Here is a 23,237-nt window from a genome sequence, read left to right as displayed (position 1 = left end):
ATAGATCCAGTGGACACGAGCAAATGCCCCTCAACCACACATCCCAATGGAAACAAGGACCGTTCCTGGTTCTGAAAGAAGTTTTTCAATTTGGCAAAGAAAGGCACCAAACATATTAGATCTGTAGTTACGGACTGATTAAGGTTATTTAGTACAAACGTTCTAATCATAGAAAGTGTTCAAGGTTATTTGAAAATATCAGTGGGGTAGGAAATGTAGTGTATTGTTCATGCACAGCTATATGATACCTTACGGTAGTTTTGGTAATATCCCCCGCATGTAACGCAAGGCACATGTGCGAGAAGAAGATGTTTTCAAGAGTGACATAATGTCAGTAAACGGGTCTCAGCAGAAAAAGGTTGTCCATGTCGTTCCTTCACCGTCCAAGACATAACAGTCAATAGATGAGTTTGTCATCAACACATCAGAGATGGACAGATGTTTCAAGATGAAAAATAAGATACTATTGGTTCAGAATATAATTGTCTTTGAGGATGAGGAATACATTGTCTGCAAAGAGAATAGACACATTTTTGACTGTCCCATTGACTCCACAGAATTGGGAATTGTTTTGTGTCAGATTTGTCACCAAATCTGATGAGCTTAAAGTTAGATACCAATGTGCAGAAGTGTGTCTGGTTGCCTTTGGAGGTTGGCTTTGTTGTTATTCCATTTCTTCATGCAGACCCATCCTAAATTTCAGTCATAGTGGTGTTTTGGTAGTCATTAAATCTGTTGAATTTTAGATCAATCTTTTTTATCTTGAGGACACAATTTTCATAATTTATGTGCAGATCAGCAAAAAATGTAGACAGTGTCAGTGTCCAGCCTGCCTTCGCTTATCTCTGTTGGTATGTATACCATATTTATACTTCTAATATCTTAGGTCTGGAACATGTATTAATGAGGACTTTTATGGGAATTTAAACCATCATTCACTAGCATTTAGGATTATCATAAAAAACTAACTTTTAATTATATTAATTTGTTTACAATTAAAACATAACAAAAGTTACTGTTTATACTCTAAAGATACTAATGCTAGTAACTTTGTGCTTCTTTCTTTTCTAGGGCATGTTTTACATTGTAGAGTTTATAGAAACCCAAGAGGTTGAAGAGGTACCAGCAGTGTGGGTTAAAGATGAAATCTGTCAGTGGCCAGCTCGCTACAGACCTGATGAATTAGGAAAGGCCATACGAAGTGAAGAGCAGCTTGGACACACGTGGGACACATATTGTGTTCGAATGTTATATACAGCTGGTATGCTCATCACATATTATTTACCAATAAGTGTGGCATCAATGGCAAAACAGCTTTCCACAGGCTGCAGCTGAAAGATGTCATTACTGGTAAGTGTTACACTGTGCTGTCATCAGTCTAATACGTCCATTCTCCATTTCATGCATGTTTGATGCACATTGTATATTCATGCTAGTTCTGTCAGGACCATTATCATCAAGGATGATTGACAATTAGCATACAGTTTGGATTGGCGGTATGGTTCTGTTCTGGGCAAGAACTCCCTGTGCATCCATGCAGCCTAGCATGGATAAGAGCAGGGAGAGCAGCAATAACCCCCCAGGGTAAACAGAACAGAACCAACATAAATGTATAAAGTTAAAGTTCAATAATGTTATGTACACATTTTAGAATTAGTCTGATTTGAAGGAGAATCAGAAGGCTGAATCCTGACTGACAGAGGACGAGTTGGGGATGGAGGAGGGTAATTAGCTATTGAGCAATGTGAAAACTGCTGATAATACTGAGGGACCTTATATATAAATGCTTAGACAGGTGTCGTATACCCATAGGTAGATGGGGATCAGCTGAGAGTCAGTTGATGCAAGCTTGACTAAAGTGACCTGCCAGAACTTACATTACGCTAGATGTTTAACAAACTCTAATTATGTAATTATTAAAATTTGTTAATTAAAAAAGTAAACAGTGAAGCCCTGGTACAACTCTGCCATTGCAATGGTATCACAGCATCAGTTTATCAATAAAAACTTAAATGGGGAAACAATCCCAAAAATAGCTGTGCATTACCACACAGATGGAGCTCTCATCCAGTTAGAAACTGAAACAACAGACAATAGATATATCCTACATTTCCTGTTGCATGGTATCTTCAGCTGTCATCTTAACCCTTCTTGGTTGTGTCTGAGAGCTGTAAGCATTCTTTTTGTTTAAGCATTATGTTCTTGTTGCTGACGTTGTCATATAATTGTTCAACTGAGGCCAGGAAAACAAGAATTTTTGCATCCTCATCAAATCTGTCTTGTTTTTAACTGAAAATACATGCAATGTCCTAGGCAGTAGCTTACCGTGGGGTTTCAGTCAGGGCCTTCAGTAAGCAACTGTAAACTACATACCCTTACACATCTATTTTACACATCTCTGTAACACCTAATGCAGCCATATGCATATAATTCTCATATTATGCCGCACACATGTTTGCAACAACAATGACAGCTGATGATCAACAATTTCAACAGTATAGGCTAGATAATGGTGGATTAAATGCAGAGTAAATTTCGCTACATGGATCAATAAAAGTAATCCACCAATACACGGGTCACTATGAACATTCACATCACTCTAAAATGAAGACACACCCACAGCAGCAAAACTGTACAAAATGCTGGACATCCACACACCATGCCACAGTATTATCAACGCACCATGCACACCACCATAACAATGTGCATGATTCAATACTGGTCAAATATTAAAGCACTCACCTTTCACTTGTAAATAAAGTCTGTGCATCTGTCATTCCATGTCCCTTTACTCATATTAAAAAGTAAACATGGCCAAATAACTCTGTGCTAGCTGTTAGCCACTCATAGTTGCAATCTTTGAAATGGCTCACAAAACCTTTGTTAGCGAATTCAGTTTGAGTAGTTTATCCTTTCTCGGTTATTCCTCTTTTGTCTGCAAAAGCACGCCTTGAAAAAGGCATTTAGTAGATTGGCAACAAGATCTGGTGTAGGCGCCAGCGACTGTCATTTTCTTTTCATTTCATTTCACTTTCATACCCTGGAAATTCCCAACTAAACACTGGGGACAGTGTTGCCAAATTGGGCTACTTTAACACTGTTGCCGCAGGTTGTTTTTCATGTCCGCTGGTTGAAGTGACCTCAATAACATGATTTTTAGCCCCTGGAATGTGAATTTTACCAGAGGAACCCCAGCAAAAACATGTATTTTACTCCTGGAACACAATTTTTAATGGGGGACCCCCTCGAAACGTGACTGGGGAGTGGGGGCTCAATCTTCAACTGGCTGGCAGGAGCACTCTTGCGGCTGTCTGACTGAGCAGCCAGTGGAAGCGACAATCAGCTGCCAGTTGGGATTGCAGCCATTTGGGCACTTTATTTTGGTTAAACCTCCCTAAAATATCGATCATGTAAAAGAACAGACTCATAAGAATAAATTCATAATCATGAAATAATATATTTCCTTGAGAGTGGTAGAGAATGCGTTAAACTCAGAGCGCTCTTGCGGCTGTCTGATTGAGCAGCCAGTGGAAGCGGCAATAACCAACCAGTCGGGATCACGGTCAGTTAAACACTTTAATTGCGCTAAATTCCTCTAAAACATCAACCATGTAAAAGTAAAGAACTGATCAGGTACACAAACCATAACCCACAAAACACAAAATCTGCTGAAAATGTATAATTTCTAAAAACTTAAGGCATACTGCCAGTCTGCCTTAAGCCGCTCTATAGTTTAATGTGAAGTAGAGATGAATATTTAAATCAAGTTCACGTACAGACTTCTCCCAGCTGCTGTCATCCTCCATTCAGCATTCAAACTGCATGTCGCATTCGGTTACTACAGTCAAAATGATGAAACTCTCTTCAAGAGTGCACAATAACTGAGATTTAAAACCTTTAAAAGAAAAGGCTCAATAAAATATTGCACATCAATATCTCTTCTCGCATGATATCTCTTCACTATATATATATATATATATATATATATATATATATATATATATATATATATATCTTTAGGCTACTTGTTTTACATTAATGTATTTTACAACTATACAAAGAGCAATGTGAAACATTTTACCAGATTTAGTCCTACACTTAACTTTTATTTGTTGCTCACAAAATAATGTTGCTTCACTAAATGTTTAGTTTAATATTTTTATATAATTATTGTGCACTCACCACCAACCTAGAATATAACAGTATTATTTTCATAGAAGTATTATTTTCAATAATATATTTTTTTTGTCATGGATTATGATTATATATTTTCTCATTTGTTATTTTTCATTAAAATTAAGTTGTCTATATTTAGTAGATAGTGTTTAACACACACAAAAGTGATGTTCAGGTGAACACACAATAGTATAAAAATTCTACATTGGTTTAAAAAGTTGAGTTGGCACCGGATCGGAATCCGCCGATACTCAGAATTTTTGGTATCGGATCAGATCGGTTCTGAAAAAAAATGGTATTGTTGCATCCCTACTGACAGGTCACGTGACCTGTCAGTGGTGGCTCCTGCCAGCCAGTTGAAGATTGAACCCCTACTGCGATTGGGCAGGTTTTGTCAAGAAAACCTGGCAACCCTGGCTGGGGGTAGCACTGGAAACATCGCTAGCCAGAGGGCGTGCTGTCATTGAATGTCAAAATTTGATTGGCTGATGATTCTCTCACTAATGCTCGTTACAAATCTGATGCAACATCTTTGAACAAAAGGGAAGCACTATCTGAAGTGCTGGCTGCAGACTTTTTTTATGTAGGATATTCCAGTTCAACCTCAACGAAACTAATCATAGGCCATTTTGTGGGCATTACACTAATGAAAATGATGCCTAAATAATAATATTAAAAACATTTTTACTAAAATTTTATTTTTTATAGGGCCAGCAGAAAAGGCCCTGCTGACCCTGATGGCCCACCACTAGTCCTGGGAAACCTTAGTCAAACACTGCAACACATTGACAGATCTAAGAATTAACTTTTGTTGGATTTTAAGTAAAGACATAACAGTTCCAGGGGGAAATTGAGGCTAGGCCATAAAATTACTGCTGCACATGTTGACAGCCTAGGTGGCATCAGCAAGAGCAGATGCAGTCCGATCTTCCTAGCAGGCATTAAAGTTGTTCCTGTTGGGCATCTGGAAGCAAAGGGTGTCCTTGGCCATGGCCAAAATGTTTTTAACATTGGCACTGGCAAACTATGTGCTTGGCTGATGCTTGCAGGGTCCCCTAATTGGGTCCTAAGATTTTAAAAGTTGTATAATCCATCCATGCTTTTACAATGTTCTCTAATTTTAGGAACTGTCAGAAACCTCAAGCTAACAGCGACGGCCACCGATCAGGAGATAGAATTTTATATTAAAAAATGGCTCCACCTTGCATTTGACCAAGATGGAGGGAGGAGAGAACGAGAGAAATGAAGGAGTGTCCAAGACACCTGTAAGTCAGTTTCATTGTGTTTTTACTATATGTGTGTAATAATTTGTATTATACCATGGTCTGTCTGAATACTTGATTCCGATTGGCTGTAAGGTGTGCATTAAAACCATTTATTACACTGCTCTGTAGAATACTTGATTCTGATTGGTCAATCGTGCCATCCGTATGTTATTCCCAGATAACCACCACCAAATTGAATAACACACTGCTCATCATTCAGGTAGTATGAGTTATCTTGACCTGTACTACTTATATGCTCACTTCGCTATCATTGACGGTCTGGCGCCATCTTGTGACTGAAAACACTTAACCACTGCATGTTACAATAGAAGATCTTTTTCGCCGTGTACTAAGCGGGATAATGTACATCCAGCCAGTTGTTATCTCAGAATAAACCCCTTCAGGCTGATACAAGTCCCCTCCTCTTCGCATCAGGGTTTATTCTGAGATAACAACCGGCTGGATGTACATTATCCCTTACTGGTAACACTTTACAAGGTTTCATTAGTTAACATTAGTTAACTACTTTAGCTAACGTGAACTAAGAATGAACATTTTTTCTAGAACATTTATTAATCTTAGTTAATGTTAATTACAATGTTTACTGATACATTATTAAAATCAAAAGTTGAATTTAGCATTAGTTAATGCACTGTGAACTAATATGAACAAACGATGATTGACTATATTTTTTTCTAACATTAACAAAGATTAATAAATACTGTAAAAAATTTATTGTCTATTGTTAGTTCATGTTAGTTAATACATTAACTAATGTTAACAAATGAGACCTTATTGTAAAGTGTTACCAAACTGTTTAATGCGCAAGTAGTTCCAGTACATTTAATCAACATTAATAATTTATGTGATGCTTCCATTAAAGGACAAACACTCTGCTGTTTAAGTTTTTAAAACTCGCAACTTCACTCTTAGTAGAAAGACCCTGCAGAGAAGCAGGTAATTCATTAATTCATCTCTCACTCTGTCTTAGATGTGTCGTGATTTTTAAATAACTGATTGTGTTATCTGATCTAACCATGTTTTCTTTTTTTTTTCTTTTTTCAGACTACTGTGATTATTGCACTGTTTTATTAGGCACAAGGGGGAGTCAGACCAAAAGACATAGGCACTAGGTTCCCCCATTCAAGATCTTTCTTGAATGCACGCTCACATTCATTTTCAGATCATGCCACCCTTGCTAGATGGTGAAAAATGTTACATTACCTTACATGTACCTTTAACAATAACAAAAAAAGGTCCCACTTTAGATTGTGTCCCTAATACCTCTGTACTTACATTGTAACTAGATGTGTACATAGTAAGTAACCACAGTGTAAGTACATATTGGTACATAGTATCTAGAGTGCTAATGTTTGTGTAACTACACATATGTAACAACTCACTGAATGGCATGTGTAAGTACAAATGTGTAACAGGACATTGGTAACAACACTTTTTGATAATGAAAGTACAAATGTGTAACAGGGCTAACAGCACTTTATATTAGATTTATCATATAATTACTCTGATGTTACACAACAGCGGCGAGTAAGTTAGGTTTTACATATAAATTGTGGTTGGCGTCCAGAATGTTCCCACTTCATATTACGGGGACAGTTCCTGTTACCATGTAAGTACACTGCTATTACAGTGGTCCACCTCCAACTCGAGATCCAACTCCTCCCACTTTACATATCCCTAAACCTACCCATCTCCACCCCCTGGATCCCATTTCCACTCCTAAACCTACCCATCTCCACACCCTGGATCCCACATTTCCACTCTAAACCTACCCATCTCCACCCCCTGGATCAAATGGTTCCAATTACTCTTATACATATTGTTGTTACAAAATGTAGTTATAAAATTTCCAGTTACATGAGTACTTAGTGAAGTGAAATATATTGTTGTTACCAATGTCCTGTTACATATTTGTCCTTACACAAACCATCCTGAGGGTTGTTACATATGTGTAGTTACATAAATATTACAGCTGTAGATATTATGTACCAATGTGTACTTACACTGTGGTTACATACTACTTACACATTTAGTTACTATGTAAGTACACAGGTATTAGGGACACAATATAAAGTAGGACCCAAAAAATAAGAACACTGCCTAGCTTTTTTGTTTTTGTTTTATTTTTTTTCCTGTAATTATATTTTGTTTAGGGTATTTTGTTTCATTTGGCTTCTAAATTGTTTTTTGTATGTGTGTGTGTCTTCAACACCATTGTATTATCTGCATTCTGTTACTGAGTGAACTGTTTTTTTTTTGTTTGTTTGTTTGTTTGTTTTTTCATTTGTGTGTCCATTAAAGGCCTCCAAGCTTGCCATGATGCTGATGGGCCCAGTCAAGGAGGTCAATAAATCCTATAAGTTTGGAATATTCCTGTTGCCAAGTTTCTGTAGTATGACCTACAGTAGGTGGACAACCAAAATGGGTAATACTGCCGCGTGTACCGCCACCGCAGGGTGTTAACACGCATTAACTGCAAGTCAGTCACATGTTAAAGTTATCTACGAAACTACTGCCAGATGGCGCAAAGGCACGGGTTGCAAACTGACTATAATTGTAAAATTTTGGTTTGTAAACAGAGATAAAACGACAAAGTAAAACAACTAAAACATTATTATATAACATTGTAACATACATAAAAACCATTACAAAATTTAGAGTGAGTTAATTTCAAAACGTGGGATAGTCTTAGGCATTAAAAATTAAAAGAAAGACCTTTACACAAAGGCTCTTACTGCATGCTATTGTTATTAAACAGTCATTAGGTATATATATATATATACACACAGGTGCTGGTCATATAATTAGAATATCATCAAAAAGTTGATTTATTTCACTAATTCCATTCAAAAAGTGAAACTTGTATATTATATTTATTCATTACACACAGACTGAAATATTTCAAATGTTTATTTCTTTTAATTTTGATGTTTATAACTGACAACTAAGGAAAATCCCAAATTCAGTATCTCAGAAAATTTGAATATTGTGAAAAGGTTCGATATTGAAGACACCTGGTGCCACACTCTAATCAGTTAATTAACTCAAAACTCCTGCAAAGCCTTTAAATGGTCTCTCAGTCTAGTTCTGTAGGCTACACAATCATGGGCAAGACTGCTGAATTGACAGTTGTCCAAAAGACGACCATTGACACCTTGCACAAGGAGGGCAAGACACAAAAGGTCATTGCAAAAGAGGCTGGCTGTTCACAGAGCTCTGTGTCCAAGCACATTAACAGAGAGGCAAAGGGAAGGAAAAGATGTGATAGAAAAAAGTGTACAAGCAATAGGGATAACTGCACCCTGGAGAGGATTGTGAAAAAAAAACCCATTCAAAAATGTGGGGGAGATTCACAAAGAGTGGACTGCAGCTGGAGTCAATGCTTCAAGAACCACTACACAAAGACATATGCAAGACATGAGTTTCAGCTGTCGCGTTCCTTGTGTCAAGCCACTCTTGAACAACAGACAGCGTCAGAAGAGTCTCGCTTCAAAAAGGGCTGGACTGCTGCTGAGTAGTCCAAAGTTATGTGTTCTGATGAAAGTAAATTTTGCATTTCCTTTGGATATCAGGGTTCCAAGAGTCTGGCGAAAGAGAGGAGAGGCACACAATCCACGTTTCTTGAGGTCCAGTGTAAAGTTTCCACAGTCAGTGATGGTTTTCGGTGCCATGTCATCTGCTGGTGTTGGTCCACTGTGTTTTCTGAGGTCCAAGGTCAACACAGTCGTATACCAGGAAGTTTTAGAGCACTTCATGCTTCCTGCTGCTGACCAACATTATGGAGATGCAGATTTCATTTTCCAACAGGACTTGGCACCTGCACACAGTGCCAAAGCTTCCAGTACCTAGTTTAAGGAACATGGTATCCCTGTTCTTAATTGGCCAGCAAACTCGCCTGACCTTAACCCCATAGAAAATCTATGGGGTATTGTGAAGAGGAAGATGCGATATGCCAGACCCAACAATGCAGAAGAGCTGAAGGCCACTATCAGAGCAACCTGGGCTCTCATAACACCTGAGCAGTGCCGCAGACTGATCAACTCCATGCCACGCCGCATTGCTGCAGTAATTCAGGCAAAAGGAGCCCCAACTAAGTATTGAGTGCTGTACATGCTCATACTTTTCATTTTAATACTTTTTAGTTGGCCAAGATTTCTAAAAATCATTTCTTAGTATTGGTCTTAATTTATATTCAAATTTTCTGAGATACTGAATTTGGGATTTTCCTTAGGTGTCAGTTATAATCATAAAAATTAAAAGAATTAAACGTTATGAAATATATCAGTCTGTGTGTAATGAATGAATATAATATACAAGTTTCACTTTTTGAATGAAATTAATGAAATCAACTTTTTAATGATATTCTAATTATTTAACGAGCACCTGTATATATATATACACTCACACACACACACACACACACACACACACACACACACACACAGATTCAAATGTAAATGTTTTCATTTCAGTTCGTTCTTGATTAAAAAAAAAAAAAAAAAAAAAAAAACCTTTCCATATGCAGAGCAAAATGAGACCGGTCCAGCATTTAGAAATAATTATTATTAACTCTGCTGTTATTCTTGATTTTTCAAGAATTATGCCTTTACTGTGTGACCAAAAACGGAGTATTTTCTGTTTCACCGTGCCATAAAGCATGAGTAGCGGTCCACTTTGGCATATTTTTTGCTCATTATATATTTTTTCCGTCAATACTGAAACATGCGTGAACTACAAAGCCTATTTTATCTAATGAATAATAGTTTAGCTTCAAAATGGGCAACATCACGAATATGGAAACGTTTGGATTTATCCCAAATGAAAGAGGTAAGCCCAACCTTACCTTATGTTTCGCTTTAAATTATTATTATTATTGTTATTATTATTATTATTCATTTTTGTTTATAGTTAAGCCTATAATTATTATATACTGCAATTATATTTATCCATTAGAATTATATATTTTAAATTTTTGTTTTGTTCTGCTAGTTAAATTTAAAGGATTTGTTGTAAAGTGAGGGGAACTAAAAAATATCCTGTTCGTACATTATCACATTATTAGGCCTGCCGTTATTATTTCTGAATGTAATAAAATGCGACTTACCCAGCAAACATGCCCCTTTAGGGCCTGTGTGGGCAGCCCACTGTGGGCCCCAATACCAGCATGAAATGCGGGGCAAGTGTGGGCCCAACACTATGGGGCCCGAATGGGACAGCCCAAAAGTGTGGGTTGAGTGCGGGCTGGCCCACACAAAGCTGAGTGGGTTCCCAATGGGGCCAATTGTGTGCCAATAACATGCCCACAGGTATGTCCACAGTGTGGGCACAGTGGGGAGAGTGTGGGTACAGTGTGGGCTGGGTGTGGGCACAATGGGAAAAGAGTAGGAATACTATGACAAATAGAGAGCCAAAAGTATGCTCTCTATTTGTCCTAAGTAGCATCCCATCTGAAAATGTTTACCTAGGGCCCCAGCAGACCTTACAGTATGCCCACACTTTGAAGATAAATGTGGACATAAACCTGTGTAGGGTCTTTGTGGCCTTAACAAATAAAACTCTGTACCTGCAGAATGCTGCAATATTACTATTAAATCACATGCAAAATAATTACATGTTGAAAGCATAAGTAATAAATTAAGAGTCATGAATTTCAAATACTTTTATTTATTCACAGCCATGTAAAAATGCAGAATAAACACTGTTCAGGTTTAGGATTGGTAAGATTTGTAAATGTTTTGAAACAAGTTTCTTATGCTCACCAAAACCACATTTATCTGATAAGAAATACAGTTAAAGCAGTAACATTATGAAATATTACAATTTTAAATAACTTTTAAAATTATAAAAAAATAAATAAGTAAAAAACTGTTTTACTATGATGTTTAATTTGAATTTTCAGCAGCCATTACTCCAGTCTTCTGTGTCATACAATCCAACAGAAATTATTCAAATATTCTGTTTTGGTGCTCAATAAACATTTTTTAATAATCTCAAAAACAGTTGTGCTGCTTCATTTTTGGAAACAGTAATATATTTTTTTCAGGTTACTTTGAATAGAGCTTTTAAAAGAGCAGCATTTTTTTTAAATATGATTTTTGTCCAACAAAGTAAAAGTTTTTACTGTCACTTTTTATCAGTTTAATGCACCCTTGCTGAATACAAGTAATATAAAAAAAAAAAAAAAAAAAAACACTTTCTGACCCCAAACTATTGAACACTAGAATATATTGAATAGATTTTATAAAACAGAACAATGACCAATTATAACTACATCAGAACATTAGGTAGATATTATAGATAATTATAGATAAATCAATCCCCTAAGGGGCACCAGTAGAGCTCTGCCTGATCGCTGATCTTCTGGTTCTTCTGCTCCTTCCACTGTCCAAGTCTCTTACGTTACAGAGCCACTTTAATAGAAGTCTCCATTTTAGATGCTGTGGCCTGGCTGCTTTTTGTTCCAGCACCTACCTGAGAAAGAAAACAACAATTAAACTTAAATGTATATATATATATATATATATATGTGTGTGTGTGTGTGTGTGTGTGTGTGTGTGTGTGTGTGTGTGTGTGTGTGTGTGTGTGTGTGTGTGTGTGTGTGTGTGTGTGTGTGTGTGTGAATAAACTGAGACAGTGGTTGATTGAGATTGAGAGTGAGATTAAGGGAAAACTGAATGGAAGACTAAAATAATTCATTCACAACATTTTCAAATTTCAGTTCTAAACATGTTGACTCACAAACATATCCAATATGTGTGTGTTGTGTTGATTTTTTCCCACTTCAACAACAGGAGGCATTATTGAGTACATAATTAAAAATTGTTTTAACATAAGGTAAAATTATATTCTGGCAAAACACTGCAATATTACTAGGGGTGACCCTTAATAATAGATGATTCAATGCTTCTATAGGAGGAGCCCGATTCGACCACCAATCTCACAGTCGAATATTCGCGGCTGTTATAATCATACCATTTTGGCTATAAATGCTCAAATGTCTGATTTCACATAGAATATTAACGTTATGTTGTATAAATGACAAAGCGTATTTTATATGAGATAAATGATGAGTTAAATCCCATTAATTAAAAACCCGCTATCAAATACTTCATTCTACTGGTCATCAAAAATGCAGAACATTAATAACTAATGGCATATACAATAGGTGGACAACCAGAATGGGTATAACTGGCACGTATACCGCCATCGCAGGGCCGCGGCATTAACTGCAAGTCAGTCGCGTGTTAAAATCATTTGCGAAACTGGCGCGAATGGACGGATTGCAAACTGGTCTGTAAACGGAGATGAAAGGACGGAGTAAAACAACAATAACATTAACCTTTTGAGCGATACGGTCCCACATATGGGATTCTTATTTCCGTGCCCCTGGGAGTATGGTCCCACATATGGGATTTAGAACGTTCGGTGATGTCGCATTACTGCCAAATTCTGAGCCAGAGACAGACATACAGTAGGTGGACATCCAAAACGTCGTTTCTACCGCCGCTGCGGCGTCTGCAAAGTGCATTTGCAGCTTTTGACCGCTGAGTGGCGCTTTAATCACAGGTTTTCAAACAAGCGCATCAAAGCACATTTTCGCAAATAGACATCAGCTTTGCCTCACCGAAGTGTTATATTTGATTGCAGTCGGGGGAAAATGAAAGAAAAAATATTTAATATTAACAGATGAAAGTTTAGTCCTTATGAAGATATGTGCGTTTCTTAGAACGAATTCAAGCAGGGTAAATGTCAAGCCTATGAGCCTGTGCTTATATTTTCTCTACACCATATTTTAGATTAGACACATTTAAATAGTGTGCAGTATTATTTATATAATATGAATTATGTGTTATATTATTAAAAGAAAATGTGGTTTACTTTGCATCGGAGCATTAAAAGTGATAGCCTATTGTGAGCTAGGCTTGCGAGTTTTATAAATTATTTTCTTTATTTTAGTAAAACGTAAGGCACTGTATAATTTCGCTCCCATTATTTAGGCCTAATTAAAACAAGAAACGAATAAATTAAACCTGCACGATTTAAACTAAATCATTGCAACTCTAAAGAATGGATGGATTAATAAAACGTCCTCACTTATCAACAAAGTGCACACGATGTAAAAAAAAAAAAAAAAAATGAGCTTCATTAATTGACAACTTCAGTGATTTTAAATGGAGTCTTCTTTGCTTGCTTTCATATAATTTAAGTAAAGTAAAAATAAATAAATAAAATAAATAAATAAATTGCAGCCGCATTTAAATGCAGGTTTGTATAATATTCCATAAAATATCAGTGCAAGATTTGCTCTGCATGATGCTGAGTGCACGCAGCATTTATTCTTATTTGTCTACATATTTTATCTTCATTACAAGTCTTGTTTGGTTTTATTTGGATAATTTGCATGTAAAAAATTATTTACTTTGTAATGCATATGCAAAATGTGAATTATTATTTATATTCAAGTGTTTGTGCAAAAATTATTAATGCATGACAGGGAGGCGCCCTCTCGATCACATAATTTTTTTCCTAATAATGAAATAACTGAAAATTGTGGCATCTCACATACATGAGAAATATATCTACAGAAAGCTTGAAATGTCTTTTAAACGAATCAATTCAAAACGAAAGCATTATGTAATCTGTGAAGGTTGTATTTCTGTTTAAAGGCGTGTCCATGTGGAGAGAGTCAGCACTGTGAATTTCATCTTGCAGCCGACAAGATAACATTTGTTTATTAATAAATAATTAAAATATCTCCTTTTTCATATTTATTAGGCTACTTCTGCCTGTGCTTTGTGACGAACTTAATGCATGTTCTTGAGCATGGAATATATTAAGGCTGGATTATAGTTGTAAATTTAATATAAACTTGCGATTAGTTGAAATAATGACAAATGAACGACTAGTAACTAGAAAAATCTTACGTGGGAAGCAGACCTATTAAATACCATCTAGACATCTCTGTTAAAGTTTTTAAAGAATTTTATACGCGTTTGCATAAATTCTTCCTTCAGAACGGTCTGTAATGGAGAGATGCCGCAACACTGATTTTTCCTCTGAAACACAAAAACGAAAATTGAAATAAAATAAATATTTTATGTTTTGAGAATGATTGGGCTCAAGCCTCCCCCGTGCGTTTGAGACACGCTGTCGAGCAGAGTATGAGCGGAGCGGAGTGATTCTGACAGAAGAGGAGCGGATTTTTTAAAAGTCAGGAGCGTTGTGGTTTTCACTCGCTCCAGCACTATTCCATCACGAATACAATTCATGCCAACAGCCCATAATATAACTGCATATTTAGCAAGAATTCACATGATAAACATATTTAGCTATATCTTGATATAATCTCTCCGATCAGAAGACTATAATGACGGCAATAGTCGAGCGGGATGTTACAGGCTAGTTCTCAAGGAGTTTGTCTTTATTTTACTGATTATTTTCGGGTTAAAGCATGATTTAAACAGATACAGCACATTCACACGTAATCGCTGTCGCAATAATGCATTCAAACAAATGTAATCTTACAGTAGGCTACTTCATCTGTATCTGATTTTGAATGAGCAGAAATCTGTAACAAATGCATCTATCTGTAGATAAAATAATTGACGAAAATGTAAACTTATTTTCATCACAAACAAAATTTGCACATCAGAAAGCAGCAATTATACCTATTAATGCTGACAATTTTATTAGTTTGGCGTTTGGTAGGACAAAAAGTTTGCACACAATAGCCTATTCCCCTTTGAAACTCTCCTGTAATTTTATTTATTTATTTATTTATTTATTTTTATTTTATTTTTATAAGCTATTATGAACATAACATTTCAACTTAAGCCACGGAGTGAAGGCGTTTACAAATAATTGATATAAGAAATAAAAATAAATACATAACCTAAACCAGCGGCATAACGAGATGAAATATAGACTAGAAAACTGATTTAGGCCTACACTTGGTCTGTCCTCCGTCCATGACACTGACTCACTGCAGAGCTGGCAGTTTTAATCTGAACAGCTCTTAACGCCGAGTGGATGGTTAGATGCATGATGGGATATTTGAAAAAAAATAATATATTTTTATATTAAAACTTGTTTTGAACAATTTCTTTGTCATTTGAATATTGATTTTAAGTAGGGAGGCAAAAAAATAATCGATTTAAATTGTAAATCAGATTTTTTTTGTGAAAAAAATTGGGGATTTTTTTAGGCCATATGCCTATCGCCCAGCCCTAATGCAACTGTTTTTTTTTTAAGTTAAGGCAACTTCCTCTGAAATTAAGTTATAATAACTAATAAACTTTATTGCATTATACAGTAGTCAACATTTGAAGTGATCAAACCTTTCTTTAAAGTTGTCCTAAAACCTGTTCTGCAAGTTTGAAACCCTCATAAGACTGTCCATATGAAAGAGCAAGAAATTCACACCTTTATCTCGACCCCCACAAGCTATACAGAACTACCCCCAGCCCCCTCCAGCTGAACTGAATCCAGTCTGTTTTTGGGCTCTGAGGAACGGTGTGTTCTCATGTTACTGGGTTGAAACATGCCTGCACTCACAGCAGCCCTTCTCTTTTTATTCATTATTTTCCCGCAGCCCATATTATTATTTTCACTAGACCAAAATAATAACAAATTATCAATTGATAATTTATCATTATTTTTGCCAAAATCATTGTTATTTGTTAACGTAGGCGTTTGCGGAAGGCTTTAAGACCAAGCGGAATCCTCCGTCAGCTGCTCCCGCTTTGCAGCGCGCGGGACGCGTGCAAACTGACCCAACATTTAGCAAGGCAGGAAAACATTCAGTCTGCCTGAAGGAAGACGTATTTCATTGTAAGTTAATGCTGTTAAATAGAGAGTAAAAAAAAACAAACAAAAAAAAAACAACTAGTGTAGGCTATCCTTAAACTTGGAGCTCATTATATTGAAGTACAAATCCAAACACCAGAAGCAACCTACATTCTCAGTGTTCTTTCACTGAAAAGTATGCATTTTATTTATTTATTCACAGGCTATATGGTTGAAATAGTAATAATTTAGTTGAAAACTTTAAGTGCCATTGTTTAAAAAAATGCATCAAATGTTTCATAGACCTTCAGTTGTCATGCTTTAAAATCCCATGCCATTTGTAAATTACTACCCCAATTCTATAATGGTAAAATGTATTGAGACCGATGGCATTTTTTATGACATTATTTATTTTTATTTTTAGAATAGGCTAATTGTAACATAAATGGATGAATCAAAACAAATATAACTTTTTAACTGCAGGCAGATATAGGCCTATATTATTGTACATTACAAATATTTGGATCCCTAATTTTATTAAAGAATAAATACTTATTTTCTTCAAGAATAAACATTATAAATAAATAATAAAAGAAAGAACCTCTATTAGCCCTTATTTGTAGGTTGTAGGAGATATGCGAGTGATTAATAGATTTAAAAAAATAAAAAAGTGGGTGTTTGGTTTCAGAAAACGAATACAGCTAGTAAAAAATGCTATGATGAAAAAGTCATGCTAACTTATTAATTCATAGAAATAATTTAATCAATTAAAACCTTTTTTTATGCTAGATTCAACTTGAATTTAAATACTATTAAACTGAAATCTCAAGGAGTTTTTAAGTTGAAACGGTAAAATGTCACAGCGCATGTTAAATAGCCTAAATGAACTTGTATCTTGTGTAGTATCCGAAGACTTGAGTGCATGTTAGCATAAAACTAACAATATAATTTGATTTTTTTTTTTTTAAATGAACAATTCCTATATAAAATGTGACAGCAACCTTTATATCAAACATTTTGAAATCGTCCACAGCTGAGCAACGCAGGAGGCAGATCTGAAGTTATATTTGTTTGTTCACGAAGTGAATGTGATGCACAAAGTCATTTTTAGATTCAATGGAAAAAATAAAGCTGGATAAAAACATACACGAAAACACGCTAAAAAATAAATTACATTTGTGAGAGTTGCATTTTATTACATTCAGAAATAATAACGGCAGGCCTAATAATGCTATAGGCTAATGTAACAACAGGATATTTTTAGTTCCCTTCACTTTACAACAAATCCTTTAAATTTAAAAAAATTATCAGAACAGAACAAGAATTACAAATATATAATTCTAATGGATAAATATAATTGCAGCAGGCTATATAATAATATAGGCTTATAAACAACAACAAAAATTATAATAATTAAAAATAATATAAAGCTATACATTATGTTGGGCTTATCTCTCTCATTCGGGACAAATCCAAACATGTTGCCCATTTGAAGCTAAACTCTTATTCATTAGGTAAAATAGGCTTTGGATTTCACACGTGTTTCAGTATCGACGAAAAAAATAAAATAAAATCATAATTAGCAAAATTATGCCAAAGTGGCCCGCTGCTCGCGCCGCATGGCTCGGTGAACGACTGACTGCTGTTTCCAATGAATATGTGCGCGTGAGGCACCAGTGCGATCAAAGTCACAATTCACAATTATTGGTCACACAGTAAAAGGCATAATTCAAAAATGCAAAGTGTTAGCAGTTTAAAAAATCAAGAATAATAACAGAGTTAATAAGAATTATTTGTAAATGCTGGACCGTTCTCATTTCGATCCGCAAATGGAACCTGAAGATTATTATTATTATTATTATTTTTAAACCAAGAATGAACCGAAATGAAAACATTTTAATCCGTATATACGGATTAAAATGTTTTCATTTCGGTTCATTCTTGGTATAAGTATATATATATAAAATGACTGTTTAAAAACAATAGCATGCATAAGAGCCTTTGTGTAAAGGTTTATTTTTTATTTTTTGATGAGTAGACTGTAGCCTAAGACTATCCTATTTTTAATGGCTTTTAAGGATGTTATAATGTATATTATAATGTTATTGTTGTTTAACGTCTTCCTTTCATTTTACAATTACATTCAGTTCGCAACCCGTCCCTTTGCGCCACCTGGCGGTAGTTTCGCGAATGATTTTAACACGCGACTGATTTGCAGTTAACGCCGCGGCCCTGCGGCGGTGGTACGCGCTGCGGCATTACCCATTTTGGTTATCTACCATCTGTACACTGCTCTTGTCATATTATCACAACTATGCAGTATTGTTAACCACATAATACATATTTAAGGTTTCAGACATTTAAATACACATAAATACTAGTAAAACAATACATTTAGAGTTTGAAAAATACACGCATATGTCTAGGGAAGCAACAGTAATAATCCATTCAAATTTAATTTGCAAATGTTTTTTATTCATATCAGATACACATAGTGTAAGTAACTATAAAGTTCACTGATATTCCGATTCATAAATATGTGTAAATGAGTGTGTTTGGTCATTTAAAAAACCTTTCTAAATGATCTTGATCATGATCTGTAATGTGAGAAGGGGCGCCGCCATGTTTGTTCGTGCTGCAGTTCAGCGGTGCACTTTGGCATATTTTTGCTAATTATGATTTTTTTTTTTCCGTCTGAAACACGCGTGAACTACAAAGCCTATTTTACCTAATGAATAATAGTTAAGCTTCAAATGGGTAACATCACGAATATGGAAACGTTTGGATTTGTCCCGAATGAGAGAGGTAAGTCCAACCTTACCTTATATTTCGCTTTAAATGATATATATATATATATATATATATATATATATGAAGAGTTTGGTTCCAAAACGCTATAAATCCAAAATTGTTAAATTGAGAAAAAAGGCATTTTCTTTCCCAAAAGACTGTTTGTATGAAAACTGTTATTTTCTGTTTCAAACTGTAATATATCATTATGAGTTTGTAATAACATAAAAAAAATCCAATCCATATTTTGATTTTAAACATTTATTAAACAAAGACATTTTTTTTTTTCTCCAAAATGCAATATATCCATAACACGTTTTTTTTCCCAAAATGCTACAAATCCATTTCATCAACAAAAACTCACTTTCTGTATGAAGTAGAGAGTGTCGAAGTTTTTTACAAGATCGTCAGCTGTCAGTTTGTCGGCATGACAAAAGTTTTTTGATTCACTGTGAGAACAAGCAATCGCCGGTATTTTGCCACCGCCTGAGTTTCTGACTCTCTTTCTGACTTCCCTTTCGTGGTTGTCTTTTGACGGCTTCCGCTTCTTTCCCACAGACGACACGACCACTGGCTCCTCAATACCATCAAAGTTATTCATTTTAGTAGCCTATATAAAAACTTAAAAGTCTGAGGCGAGTGTTTACCGGCGTCTACTGACAGGGTGCCGCCATGACAGTTTGCGTCATGGAATGGTGCGCGGTGATTGGTCGAATGGAACTGTAGGACTTTGCGGAAAAACACAGGACTGGCGTTTGTCTCTGTTTGAGAGAAAAAAGGGAAGAAACAGGGCAGCGAAACACGGCGGATATCGCGTTTTGTTAAAAACTGATTATCGAACTTTGAATAGAGAGTCAATGGGGAGCTTGTTTTGGCGGTAACTCGTTTTTTTCAAAATTGGCGTTTATCGCGTTTTGGAACCAAACTCTTCATATATATAGCTAAGTCTATATTATTATTATATACTGCAATTATACTTTTCCATTAGAATTATATATTTTTAATTCTTGTTCTGTTCTGATAGTTAAATTTATAGGATTTGTTGTAAAGTGAGGGGAACTAGAAATATCTTGTTGGTACATTATAACATTATTAGGCCTGCTGTTAATATTTCTGAATGTAATAAAATGCGATATATACATGACTTATATTTTTTTTCCTCTCAACAATTTGATTTATTTTTAGCTTGTTTTTAAAAAACATACAGCAAATTGAAAATAGCCGATTAATCGGTTAAAATGTGTTACTGTGGGTTAACAAATTTACATTATAGTATACTTAGCAACAGAGTCTGGGCCTAATCTAGGCTATGTTGTTAACTATTTATAGATAAAGTTTATTATATAAAGTTTCATGTATGTTTATATCCAGTTTTTTTTTTTTTTTTTTTTTTTCTCCATTGCATCTGAAAATTACTTTAAGAAACAAAAAATCCTCCTCCCCCCTAAAAATTGTGCATGCACATTCACTTCGCGTGCTCTTGCGCAGAAACTGCCTCCCGCGTTGCTCAGCTGTGGACGATTTAAAAATGTTTGATATAAAGGTTGCTGTCCCATTTTATACAGGAATTGTTAATTAAAAAAAAAAATCTAATTATATTGTTAGTTTCATGGTAACATGAAATCAAAGTTTTCGGATACTATACAAGTTCATGTAGGCTATTTAACATGCACTGTGACATTTCACCCGTTTCAACTTATAAACTCCTTGAGATTTTAAAGTCAGAATTGATTTTAAAGTCAAATTGAATCTAATATTTAAAAAAAAAGCTTTAAATCACTTATTTATATGAATTAAAGTAGCCTAACTTAAAAATATGTTATCATGACTTTTCATCATATCATTTTTTACAGTGTGATAACGAGCAAAAAACAGACCGAATTCAGTTCAGCTGAAGGGGGTTAGGTCTTTTTGGGGTAGTTCTGTATAGCTTGTGGGGGTTGGAATAAAGCTGTTAATCTCTTGCTTTTTATATGGACAGTGTTTTATGAGGGTTTCAAACTTGCAGAGCAGGTTTAGGTAATGTAGGACAAATGCCTTGTTTGGTTTGGCTTTTGTCATTTTTGCAACTGCATACAGAGTATTACATACATTACAATATAATATGTTTTTTTTTTTCTCAGGACAGATGAGGTGCATCTGAGAGAGAGACAAAGAAACTGTCACAAGGGATGCGCATCTGCCAGAGACAAAAACATTTATTTAACTTTAACAGAGATGTCTAGAGGGTATTTAATAGGTCTGCCCCCGACGTAAGATTTTTCTAGTTACTAGTAGCCTAGTCGTTTATTTAAGTCATTATTGAACTAATCGCACGTTTATATTAAATTAACATCTACAATCCATATATAATCTATTCCGCACTCAAGCACATGCATTAAGTTTGCCACAAAGCACAGGCAAAAGTAGCCTAATAATTGTGGAAAAGTAGACATTTTGATTATTTATTAATAAACAGATGTGTTCTTGTCGGCTGCAAGATGAAATTCACAGTGCTGACTCTCATCTCCACAGGATGCACATAATCAGGGAGTATTTGCTTTCGTTTTGAATTGGTTTGTTTAAAAGTAGACATTTCAAGTTTTCTGTAGATATATTTCTCATGTATGTGAGGCACCCTAATTTTAAGTTATTTCATAATCAGAAAAAAAATTCAAGTGATCGAGAGGGTGACTCCCTGTCATGCATGCGCATTAATAATTTTCGCAGAAACGCTTGAATATGAATAATAATAGAGCACATTTCTTTCTGGTTACAGTACGGGATCCGCATTAAAAAATAATCTTCACAAGTCTACAACCGAGACAGATGCAGTTATAACCTGTAAACTGAAGGCTATTTCACATTTTAAAATGATCTAACGGCTGATGTCTCTCAAAATCATTGATTATTAGTTGTTCTTGATCAAGATTATACAGATGCATGACTCTTATAAACTTGTTTTTCGTAAAATCCTTAGTCTGGGACAGCCCTAAACATTACCACTTTTATAAACTTACATTACGGTGTTCGCTGGGTTTGAGACTATTTCCCAAGAGGATGTCTGAGTCACAGATAAAAATAGCTTATTATTGTAATACAGTAGGTAAGTAATACAGGTATGAGTGAGTAAATGATGACAGACCTTTAATTTCTGGAAAAATGGACCCTCTAAGAAATAACTAATGACTTTAACTTGATGCATGAATATTCAGCTTTAAATAAATTTAAGTGTACTTACATGACAAAAGATGCAGTGACCTGTTCCTGGTGACTCTTTATCTGCATCTGACACAAACTAAACGGAGAAAAAGAGGAAAAATAGATGAATATCAGTGAAATATTGCATATATCAATACACCTTTGAGAAGAGATGCAGGATGACTGCTAAGTTGATCACTTACAACAGTGGTGTCCTACCTAGAGGACCAACATCCTGCAGAGTTTATCTCCAGCCTGTCCACACACCTGCCTGGAAGTTTGTGGTGATACTGAAGACCTTTATCAGCTGCTTCAGCAGTACAGGATTGGGGCTGGAGCTTAACTCTGCAATCAGGACTACATGGCAATCAATACTCAAAAGAGAGAAGACAAACATTATCTTAATGGTTTAAAACTAAAGTTGAAAAAAAAAAAATAATATATGGTATATGGTTTAATATCTGAGAATGAAAAGGGAGAAAAAAAGAACAAAAAATGTATCAGTTAAATATTACATAGGTTTGTATGAATGAACATGCAAATTAACTATACAGTCAAGAGAAATCATAATTACATGAATAAGTAACCTTAATATTTTATGGGTTATATTTTTTACATTCACTATATATTTTCATAATTAATTGTTAAACTATTGATGGCTGGTTACATCTGACAGTGATCATCTTTATGGGTACATACAGTAGGCTACGCTAATGACTCTCTCTCTCGGTGCTCATGCCAGCTTGTGTGTGAGACAATAGGCGAATCGGTTATAATTTGTTATTGTGGGTTAACAAATACATTGGTTAAATTTTGTTACTGTGGGTTAATCTAGGCTATGTTGTTAACTATTTACAAGTTTCGTGTTTGTGTTTATTCCGTTTTTTTCCACTGCATCTGAAAATTACATATCGCATCTTCCTCTTCACAATACCCCATAGATTTTCTATGGGGTTAAGGTCAGGCGAGTTTGCTGGCCAATTAAGAACAGGGATACCATCGTCCTTAAACCAGGTACTG

General features: G+C 35.3%; 1 long non-coding RNA gene across 1 annotated transcript; it reads right to left on the bottom strand.

Annotated features, from left to right (window-relative positions):
• Positions 1 to 11,685: 11,685 nt before the first annotated feature.
• LOC122144632 lies at positions 11,686 to 23,010 on the bottom strand. The gene is made up of 3 exons (XR_006159785.1): positions 22,421 to 23,010; positions 22,258 to 22,314; positions 11,686 to 11,933 (listed from the first exon to the last, which is right to left on the bottom strand). It is a non-coding gene; the product is annotated as an uncharacterized LOC122144632 (long non-coding RNA).
• Positions 23,011 to 23,237: the final 227 nt, after the last annotated feature.

This window comes from Cyprinus carpio, unplaced genomic scaffold, assembly GCF_018340385.1.
Source record: "Cyprinus carpio isolate SPL01 unplaced genomic scaffold, ASM1834038v1 S000006745, whole genome shotgun sequence".
Classification (NCBI taxonomy): Eukaryota; Metazoa; Chordata; class Actinopteri; order Cypriniformes; family Cyprinidae; genus Cyprinus; species Cyprinus carpio.
The sequence above is the reverse complement of the archived record's forward strand: the minus strand, read 5'-3'. Positions and strand labels throughout refer to the sequence as shown.